Raw genomic sequence first — 10,642 nt, forward strand, 5'->3', positions numbered from 1 at the left:
GAAATTATTTACAACTTGAACCAAAGTTTGAAGTGAAAAAAAAAAAAAGACTATTTTGGGGATGAAAAACTGCAGGCTTTGTTTAAGATATGCTTGAAATTAAATGCTTTAACTTTTTATTACACTGTGACATTTTCCATTTGAAATTTGCCTGCCTTTAATTAAAAAAGCAGGGGACCGCAAGTGCCTTCAAACATGCATTTGAAAACAGAGAAACTTTATTTTGGGGAGAACAAAATGTTTTCACTGTCTCCACTCAAGGAAAAAAAAAATGTTTTGCTGTGACAAATGGGAAGGTTTCATTCTGGGTTGACCTAAAGAGAGAAAGTTTTCCTCTTCCTCCTTTTTTAATTTGATCTTTAAAGGATAGACCAGCTATTTGCACAGGTCTAGGCTTCACCTCTAGGAATCCAAGAAGAGGAGCTGGGGAAGGAGGGACGACATTGGAATCTGGTAGGTCTTTGAAGTGTGGGATTGGATTGGACTCATTCCTGTTGAACGACAGTAGTTGTAGATCTGAATTCTCCTTTGCTTGGGTGTGGGGAGGGCTTGGACGTGCGTAGGGCAGCTCGATCTCGACATGGGCATGGCCGTGCTCTGTGCTTGACGCTATCGAGCTCAGCTCAGTCTTGGCAGAGCTGGAGATTGCGGAATAAACATGTGGAAACCCCTACACCCTCTCCTTGCAGTGTCTTCCAGTTCTTCTTGGGAGGTTTATCTTCTCCAGTTGAGGTTTTTGTAGGACAAGAGCTGCAGTCCCCGGTCCGGGGGCAGCAGCGCTGAAAGTCATTACCAGCGAAAGCCTGTTTGGGCACCGGTGTGAAATAAGTCGGTGTGCTGTGATGCACGTCCCGCTGCCCTGAGGATCTCTGCCCATCCCTGTAGCATCAGGCCCTTTGTCTCAGGGCTTTTCAGGTGGGGGGGGACCACGTACTGCTAAGGCTTTGGTTCAAAGGGGCGGGATCTGTGGTGGACCAGAGTGTTGGGTGCAGGCTCTGCAGCAGCAGGAGCCTCTGCCTCTCTTCTTCAATGCTGCCTCCTGCGCTCTGGTTTTTGGAGGATATCGGTGCTGCTGCGTGCTCTTGCAAAGCCCAGATCTGCATGAAATCCAGAGGCATGAGTGAGCGTGAATCCCAGGATCTGCCGAGGGCATAAGGAGAGCGGTGTGGACGAGGAAGAATCCATTTAGGTGGGCAACCAGCTGCATTGATAAAGTTATGCATCTCCCAAGGGAAAAGCGAGGTAAGTGCCCAAACGTTTCTGGAAACCAAAGGCATCGCAATTCCTAGCTGAGACCACGCTGGCAGCACCTTTCCTCCTCTCCTATGAAGCTGATGTCTTGACCGACATCGCTGGGGCCAAGCTGGGGATAGGGGAGGAATTGTCACCCCTGGGTCCCACCAGCCTCTGCCCACGGCAGGAGGGATGTGCAGGGGGAGAGTGGGGGGGCCGGTTCCTCCCTGGCCACAGGTTCCCTATCCAAAGGCAGCGCCCTGTGGCAGAGCATCATCTCCCGTGGCAGAGCATCTCCCGTGGCAGAGCATCTCCCGTGGCAGAGCATCTCCCGTGGCAGAGCACAGCCCGGGCTGTGTGGGATGGGGGTAACGCACGTCTGCTCCGAGGAGGCTGCCAGGTTATGGGGCCCCAAGGACTCGGCTGGAAGGAGCCCCTGCGTGGGTAGAGGCGGCTGTCAGGAACGCGTGGCCCGAATCCAGCATCACAGCCATTTGCTGACGGGCCCTGTCACTTCGTGTGGCTATTGAGCCTCTCCAGAGAGGCTCGGGGAGGCAAATCCAGCAGAGCCAGGGCTCCTCGGAGAGGTGGAGAGAGTTGCACCAGATATTTGTGGTGTAGCGTAAAGAGAGGCCGGCGTTTTCCTACTCAAATCCTGGTATATTTAAGGCACTTAAATGAGAAAATGGTGCTTTTCTTTCTCAGGAGATGGTTTGCATGGCTAAACCGGGAAGGCAAGCATCCTGTGGTTGCTCACTGATCTGGTGGGCAGTCCTGCAGAAAGCCAGCCTAGGAGGACGGCGTGTGGTCCTTGTGCAGGAGCCAAGAGCCTTGCTGCTGGACCAGCCGTCTCCTCCGGAGAGGCACCTGCAGTTCCTGCCGCATGCAGGTTCCCTGTATGAAGAAGCATAGCCCAAAGCACGCCAGGCTGCTCCCTGCAGCGGGGCAGAATTAGGGCTGCAGCTCTTTGAAAGCCTGCATGCGGCAAGAGGAACGCCATGCGTGCCTGGACCTCTGTGCCTGAGCGATCCCCGACATCCTTGGGGACGGAGACGCTCGTTAGTCCTGTATAAACACTCGTCACGTTGGACCAGGTTTTGCGAGACAAGTTCGTTTGTGGTGGGGCTGGAGCCTGGGAAATGCAGACCTTGACTGACAGGTCAGGTTAAACTCCCTGACAGGCTGAGGGCTTGTGGCTACGTCCCAATAAACTTTTCAGGGCAGCAGCCCCTGGCCCAGCCTTCTCTTCCCAGGCTCTGCATCAGGGTAAAGCCTCATTGCCCGCAGCTCCGTACGGCAGCTCTGCGCTTGCTCCGATGGTCCCGACGGTGCGCGGAGGAGAGCCGTGGCCGCCTCCTGTAGGAACCATTCTCCAACCTCCTGCACCAGGGAAATCTGTTTTGGGGTAGAAGAGAGATGCTAGAGAAAGAAGGCGGTGGGTGGGGATTATTTCATCCCCCACTTTGGGTTTGAAGCCTTAGATCAGGCCCGTGGACAAAAGCATCTGGGAGAGATTACGGCCCTGACCTGGGGGCTGGTGTTTATGCCAAATGAAATGGCTCGTGATAAGAGGGCATCGCGTGACCTGACCTGCTCTGCAGGGCTTGTTTACATCTCACAAACAGGAAAATTTCACCCACACCCTCCTCCCTGGTGATCAGCAGCAAATCCTCCCTCCCCTGATTGCCTGTTTGACTTCCCTGGGTACAAAAACACGCAGAAAGGCGTAAACAGTGCTGTCCAGTGACCTGTTTTTTTTTTTGTTGTTGTTGAACTGGGGCTGGCCCTGGCTCGGGGAGTGGATTGTTTAGTGTCGAGGTAGCCGTGGTGAAAAGCATCCTGGTCCTTGGCTGCGTTCATACCTGCTTGGCCGGGTGGGACTTTCTTTGTTCAAGTGCAGCAGGATGCAGATTTTGGAAGTTCCTTGGTTTTTTTAGCTTCTCTAGGATGAGTCCGGTTCTTGTGGTCTTTGTTCCTTTCCCAGCGCCTGGCTGGAGAGGGAGGCAGCTTCTGATGGCCTGGGCAGCTGCTCAAAGGTTGCGTAGTCCGAAGAACAGAGGATGTGATGCTGTCCGACCTCGCCGACGGGCAGGGGAGTCCTCCAGAGCTGGGGGGAGCAATGTCAACACACAGCGCTGGATCTTGCCCCGTGACCCTGTTGTCAAAGGAGCCCGTGGATGCTAAAAGTTTATACGGGTTTAAGAGGAGACTGGGCAACTGCATGTAGGAGGAATTGCTGAGGGGTTACTAAGTATGTCTGGCTCATGAGTTCCTCTGAGTTGGAAACAGCTGGAGACCGGGAGAGGACTTAGAGTAGTATCATATATGTTTGTCTTGTTCTTATGTGTCTCTGGGCATCCTCTCGCAGTCCCTGTTAAAGAGAAGCTATGAGGGAAACTGAGCCCTTGGCCTGACCTGGTGGGGCAGTCTGTGTGAGGACCTTGTCCCTTGACTCCTGTTTACGGGGTCATTTTCTGCTGCTTTGGCATCAGCTGCCTCTCCAGGGAGCTGATGTTGGACTCTGCTGCTGGCTGAGCTGTGAACCCGTGAGGCTGTTTTTTAGACCTGCTCTATAGATGAACTGGAAGTCCAAGCTGTTTCCATCTCAGCACTGAATGAGAAGAGAAGAAAGGCCCGATCCTGCTTAGGTGCAGGGGGGAAAAAGGGAGATGGATGGCTGAGACTGACCCTTCCTCCATCCCACCCACCTCCTCTTTTCAACTCAGCCCCTTGTTCTCATTAATTTCTCTCCAAATCTTCCCTTGCACTCAAGCTCTGACCTTCCCTCTCCCTACAGTGCCCTTCCTCTTCTGCTTCTCCCTTTCCTTCGGTCCTCTGCACCTCCTCCCAGCCTCCTCCTGCCCCATTCGCATCCTCTGTACGAAACAGCTCCCAGCCTGCCAGCAAGCCTACAAAAAGCAGTTTCTACAGTTTGCCAGTCCTGGAGCTGTCGAGGAGGGGAAATTGAAGCAAACAAGTAAATGGGCCATGAAAACCAACATCAGTCAAGAATGCAGCTTTCTGTAGCTGGCGATGGGCTAATATCTACAGTGACAGATCCAGGAAGCTTTTTCTCCTCTGCTTCAAAATCTAAGGTTGGTTTTTTTCTTTTGTTCTGCATTAAGTTCCACAATCAGAATTGTTTAGCAGCAGAGGGATGTCATGGGTCAGCGGCAGAGAAAACAGATCTTCTCTCTCATGCCTTTTGGGGAGGACAGAAGATGATTCAAATGGATTGACTGGTGGGGTTCCTGCAGAGGTTTATTATCTGCTTAGAAATATCCCCACCCTGAAGAAGCTGCAAATGATGGATTTGCAGGGTGAGCTCCATGGCACGTTGTCTGCCGAGAAAGGCTTTGCACCTGCCCGGCTCTTGGATCCGTCTCCACTTCAAAGCAGGCGAGCTCTCCGTCACCAGACTTCTCACAATGAAATGGATGGCAGAACAGGGCAGAGGTTGTCTTTCTTTTCATCTTGATGTAGTTCATCAACACCAACCACGTCCCCACCTGAGGTTTGTATGGGTTAGCATTAAGATAAACTCCACAGTGCCTCGTCTTGGGTGTCCTGCTGGGAGGTTTAGCTGGACATAAAAGCACAGCCTGTTCCACCGTGAAGGAGGGGTTTTCTGTTCAGTTACAGTTTGCGGGTCCTGCCTTGGGGCCTGGCTCTGCTCTAGCTCTGTATTAAGCCAGGTTTAGCTGGGCTTGTCCTGGTACCCAATGCCACAGCTGTTGAGAAGCTGCCTTCTAATTTCAGGTTGCATTTTATTGTGGGCCAATTCCTTCCCCCGTGTAGAGGAGAAGGAACATTGTGCCAAAGTTTATCCTTAGCTTTGTTGACTTTTGTCCCTAGCTTCGCTGACTTTTGTCCCTTCCTGGAAAAAAACTGATGAGAGTGAAGGCATTCGGATAGGGGGTACCAGGGAATTCACCCTGGCTGGAGTCATGGGGGCATGGCCTTGTGCTGGCCTTCCTGGGACAGTGGTTTTGGAGAAGTCGCGGACGCTGTGTATTTTTTGGAGGCTTGAGATCGGGACAATGTGGCTTGATTGCCTACCATGGGAGAGGGATCTCCTCTGTGCGTTGGAGAGGAGCTGCAATGGGAGAGGCTGTGGGTGTTTCCCAGGTCTGTGCTTGATCACTTCTGAAGGGCTTGGATTTTTGATCTTGTTGGGGAGCCGCTGATGATGTGAACTGCTTGAAACCACCTGGCGCAAAGCGAATGCTTTCCCCAAAAGAGATGCTTAAACGCCTATTGATTTTAGACAGAGCCCATACAGAGGGTGGTTTGCTCTTGTGTTTTATTATCTAGTAATAAACATTTATTATTGCTGCTATTCACAAGTGAGTGCCTCAGCACAGCAAGTCTTCAAGTGGTGACAGGAGCATGATAAATTTTGCTACCAGTTCATGCCCTGATCAGTGGAAGACGTTTCTTGCTTTGGGATTCCCAGGCTGTTGACAGCTGACATCTAGGTACAGGCTGCCCCAGTGAAACACCCTGTGACCTTGACATTGATGTGTGAAGGGTTAATAAGGGCTTTGCTCTGCCTCCCTGTTCACATCTGCTGATTAATTCCAGCCAGGTGTCTACGGTTCAGGTCTTAAAACAACAATTGCTGAAGTGTCTGGGAACACTTAGTTAGGCTTCACTCGGCAATTCCAAGTATGGATAAATATTTGCACCTCTGTGGCTGTAAGACACCTTTGAGATATGAAGGCAATTACTGTAGGAGTTCTTTACAAGAGAAAAAGACTGATTTCCTGGGGAGCAGTGGTGGTTCAGAGGCAGGCAGGACTCGTGGGCTCTTTTTGCAGCTCTTTCTGGGTGGTCTTGAGGAAGGTCATGGGGCGGCTGGTTTTGGGTGCTGGAGGGGTTGCCGTCCTACAGCATCTCTCGGGGAATTCAAACATGCTCCCACTGATTTTTGGCTTTACAGTTTCTGGGCCATGGTTGCCCCCAGTGATCCATTTTACATGGGAGAATGAGGAGGAGAAATGCAGAATCCGGAAGCATGTGCAAAGCCCCTTTCTTGAGATACCCTGAGGAAAGGCCCTGTATGGCTCAGCGATCCTGGAAAACACATTTAGTTTTGGTGAGTTCCTATTTCCATCTAGGTGTAGTTTAATAGCTGTAGTGTTCTGCCTTTTTCCATTAAAGAACCCAATGGTTTTCAGCTATATCTTTCGGGGTGATGCAGCCTTGTGACTCTTAATTTCTGGTTTTCAACAGTATGCCATCCTGTGATGTGTGCAAGGATGACAGAAAAAACTGTCTGCTTTCTGACAAGGGCAATTCGGCTTATCTGTGCCTCCCTGCGTGCCTTGGGACTCCAAGTAAGTTAGTTACCCACTCTTCTAAATGTGTTTATGATGGCCCTGCTGATGCACCTCTGAACACTTTTTTTTTTTTTTTTTTGGTCTTTTTTCTGGGTTTGGGTCCGAAATGATATGGAGACTTGTGGACCTAAGTCACATCTCACTCTGGCCAGCGATGCACATAACCCTCCTGAGCTGGAGTGTGGCAAACTAAAAGTCACCCCAGATGTTTTCATTGACTCGATTCAGAGACATATATGGGCTACAGGTTCCTTATTATTTGACCAAATACACAGTCTCTCAAGAGAGCTCTTCCCTCCAGTGTGTGATGAAGTTGCTTTATACCTTGCTATCCGTACCACTGGGGTGTCTGTGGTGTATTAAAACTATTGTAATAACTTCACAGGCATTTCCACATTCAAGTGATCATAATAATGCTCATAAAGTACACTCTAGCGTGAAATATTTATGAATTATTTGACTTAAGGTGGAAAAAGGGGGGGGGGGGGGAAGAAGAAAAGACCTGGGCTGAATTAATAGCTCTGGAAGAACCATAAATTTAGAGGAATCATATTGCAGAGGGTTATTTTGTGTGTGCAATAAAAGGAACATTTATGGCTTTGGTGCGTAAATTTGGTTTGAATGTTTTTGAAGCAAAGACCTTTGAAATAACTTACAACTTTTCTCCTTTCATTTTAATATTACCGTAAAGAGAAACACCAGACACTTTGGTGCTATGCACGAAGGCAAGCGAGGAACAAGGTGGGAGCGCAGTTAACTTGGCATCTTGTCCTTGACCGTGGCCTGAAGCAGGTGAGGAGGGTGAGGAGGAGGATGCTCCGGGGCCCTAAGGGAGATGCTCAGCCCCGGGCTGGCTTCTTCTGAGCCTGCACTGGGGTTTGGTGGCCACATGTCCCCATTCACTGCTGTGGCAATAAATATACGTGATCCCAAATCCCTTGTTAGTAATCATCTTGTCTGGAGGCGTTTCTGGATGCTGTTCACATGCTGCGATAAGGCAGATGGCTGTGAGATTTGTCTTCCCGCATTTCCCAACCTGAGGGTGATGTTTTTACAGGGAGATGAAGGAGAGGGAGGCAGGAGGTACCCAAGGAACAAGCATCCCAGCCGCACAGCAGGGGTAACGCCAGGCCTGTGTTTACCCTGGATCGGAAAGAAGGCAGATTCCGCCCTTTAGCAAACTGGGAAGAAAGCATTCACCACATCCCTAGGAGGTGTTCGCAAGTGATGGGGAAGCATTTACAGCTCTGATCCCCTCCCGCCTGAGGAATAGGAGTGGGAGAGTGGAGCTGGTTTAGGGTGCGGCTCTCCGGGATGCCACAGGCAGTCCTTGGGGCACCATGTCAGAGACGACCTGCTCCAGTGCGTCCTGCCCACTGCTGCACCTTCCCTGAGTCCCTGGAGCCAGGGGGGACTGGAGCTGCCAGGAAAGACATCTGATTCAAGCGGCAGGAATGCAGACACCATTGCTCCCCGGTTTTGGGTTTTTTTTGTTCTCCTTTACTACATACCATGATCAGGCAGAGCGACCTGAAGCGAAGCCCCAGCTCGTAAATCCTCGCTGCTGCCAGGACCCTGAGGGTTTTCTTCCCTCTGTCAAACTGAGTAATCAAATTCCCTCAAACACGTTTTTAATTGGGTAACTGAAGGCTGTAATGTTCCCTCTGGGACATCTGTGGTGTGCTTGCACAGGCAGCAGGGAGACGCTGGCTCCCATTCCCCGGTGCGAGTGACGCCAAGCAGCAGCCGGGGCTTCTCCAGCCTGGAAGCACTTAGGGCTCCGGGTGGCTGCTGGAGCCATGGCACCCACATGGGAGCAATTTGGGGAGTTGCCTGCGAAGCACTGCGGTTCTGGCTGCGGTCCCTCAGGGCCGGAGCCAGCGAGGTTGGTGACTGCATGGCAGCTGCGGGGTGGTGGGGATGCTGTCCCCCTTTCCCTGCTAAAGCATCACAAGTGGGGAGCGAGTACTGACTGAATAGTTGTGAGATTGCGCTAGAAATCACAGCGTTTCCAAGGAGGCCGCTAGAATAAATTACCAGGGTGTGGAGGCACATTTGTCTCTTCGCTTTGAGCTTTTGAGTTGCCCGGGCTACAGATTCAAAAGGAAAGGTACACAGTGTGGATATTCCGTTGTCCTATCCCGGCTCTCCCTGCCCAGCCAGCCCCTTCCCCGCTCTGCCCTCTGCTCTTCACGGAAGCTTCTCGGCCAGGGCAGAGCCAGAGTCCCACCGGGACCTTCCCTCAATGGACGGTGGAAGAGACACATCATGTGCAGAGATGGGGGGAGATGCTCTTGTCTCGGTCTCCAGCAGATGGATATTACTGGGAGTCCTGCAGCATTTGGTTTCTATCTCGGCCAAGATGGTTATCATTAATGGTACTCACTCTAGCCGTTCCTGACATCCACAGAAACGTCTCATTCCATTTGGGAGCTACCTACATTCTTGGTCTTTCTAAATCCTCCTTTCCCTGGGAATTTTCCCTGCAGACAACTGGGCCGTGCTAGAAATGCACGTTACTCTCAAAAACCTACAGAGAGGTTCTGCTGGGTAGGAGATGTTGCAGTGGGAGCCCGTGGTGGTGGTGCTGGTGCAGAGTGGGTGCTGGGGCTTTTTGAGTCTCGGTGCTGGATGCGAATCTGCCTTCCCCGGGGTGCTGCCCCTGTTCCTCAGCCACCGGCTGAGCCCGGCGATGGTGGGTGCCTGTCTTTCTGTAGATATTGGCCCTCCAGGTAGGGGTAAAATGATGCTGGATTTGCAGGTAGAGGTTACATCTCTGACTTAGGTCATTGGAGGAATCGGGAGAAATGGAGAAACTGGTTAAAGAGGTGGATGTGGTTTGGGTGGAAAGGCTGTTTCTCCCTTCGTGGGCTGGTTTGCTGTGATGTTGGAAAACTGGCATCAAGACCTGAGGATGTCCCCATCCCTGGGTCTCCCTGGCTCCCTGTCGAGAGCCAGAGGGTGCTGCAAAGAGGTACCAACAGCAGCTCTTCTCTGCAAGCCTGACATCTCCAGCAGTCAGTGTCTGTAAGGGAAAAGAAAGCAACCCTAACCTTAACAAAATTAATAGACTGGGAGAAAAGATCCTTGTTTGTTCCCATTTCACTAATGCAATATATTTAAGTGCTGAAACCCTCCCACGCTATGGCTGTTTTGTGTGCAGGACCTGCGGGTTCCCATGCAAACCTGTGAGTTTTTCTCACTGTAACACTGACTCCTGATGGATTTCCCTGCTGGGAGGCAGAAAAATCTTAAATGAAACACTGGCAGAGCTGATTGCAAAGGGTGCCTCACCTGGGTTCCTGGGAGGCTGGTACATGGATGTCGGTTTGGGTTTGTTTTCCACGGCAAGGCATTTTTCCATGGGCAGTGTGCATTTCCAAAGTGTTTCTGGTGCATCCAGGATGCAAAGGAGAGTAAACCGAAGGGCAGTTGATAACTAGAGGGTAATTTTCTGATTGATGCTGGCTGGAATCAGATTTGTAATGGGCCCTTGGCTGTTTTTGGAGAGGTGTTGAACCCAATGTTCTCTGCTCAGTCCCTCGTCTAGGCAAGCCCCTGCCTGGGTGGAAAGTTCACTTCTCAGACCTGTAAATTTAAACAGCTCAGGAGGCAGCTGGGGTCTAATCCAAAACAGTAGGATGGTGTGAAATATCCTCCCGGAGGGCTTTCCTGCTGTGCTGGATGCAGATCTGAGGCATTTTGTGCAGGGCAGGCTGCCGGCAGTGGACGGGACGCCAGGATCCCATGTTTTGGGGAATCGGGGGTTGTCTGTAGGGCCCCGCTCAGATGGCAAGTGGTTCCCTTCTGCCACTACCACGCAGAACACCGGGCACCAGAGGGGCTTTACGGCTCTCCGCATCCCTGGGAGCCTCCTTTGCTGCCCACCGGCACCACCAGCCTGGGGAAGGATGTGCTGCCTGGATGAGATTTTGGGAGGGGATGTTACGAGATGATTCGGGAATATGTCGTTTGCTCCGCGTGGTTGTCATTGCGTCCCTTCGGTACACTCGCCTGCGGGTCTCTGAGCAAGCGAGGCACCGGGGTCGGCACGGATCCCACGCTGT

The 10,642-nt window shown here is 51.5% G+C and overlaps 1 long non-coding RNA gene across 1 annotated transcript; it reads left to right on the forward strand.

Annotated features, from left to right (window-relative positions):
• The first annotated feature begins 6,182 nt into the window (after positions 1-6,182).
• Positions 6,183-7,313, forward strand: LOC121233726. The gene is made up of 3 exons (XR_005933762.1): positions 6,183-6,331; positions 6,469-6,572; positions 7,267-7,313. It is a non-coding gene; the product is annotated as an uncharacterized LOC121233726 (long non-coding RNA).
• Positions 7,314-10,642: the final 3,329 nt, after the last annotated feature.

This window comes from Aquila chrysaetos, chromosome 12, assembly GCF_900496995.4.
Source record: "Aquila chrysaetos chrysaetos chromosome 12, bAquChr1.4, whole genome shotgun sequence".
Taxonomy (NCBI): Eukaryota; Metazoa; Chordata; class Aves; order Accipitriformes; family Accipitridae; genus Aquila; species Aquila chrysaetos.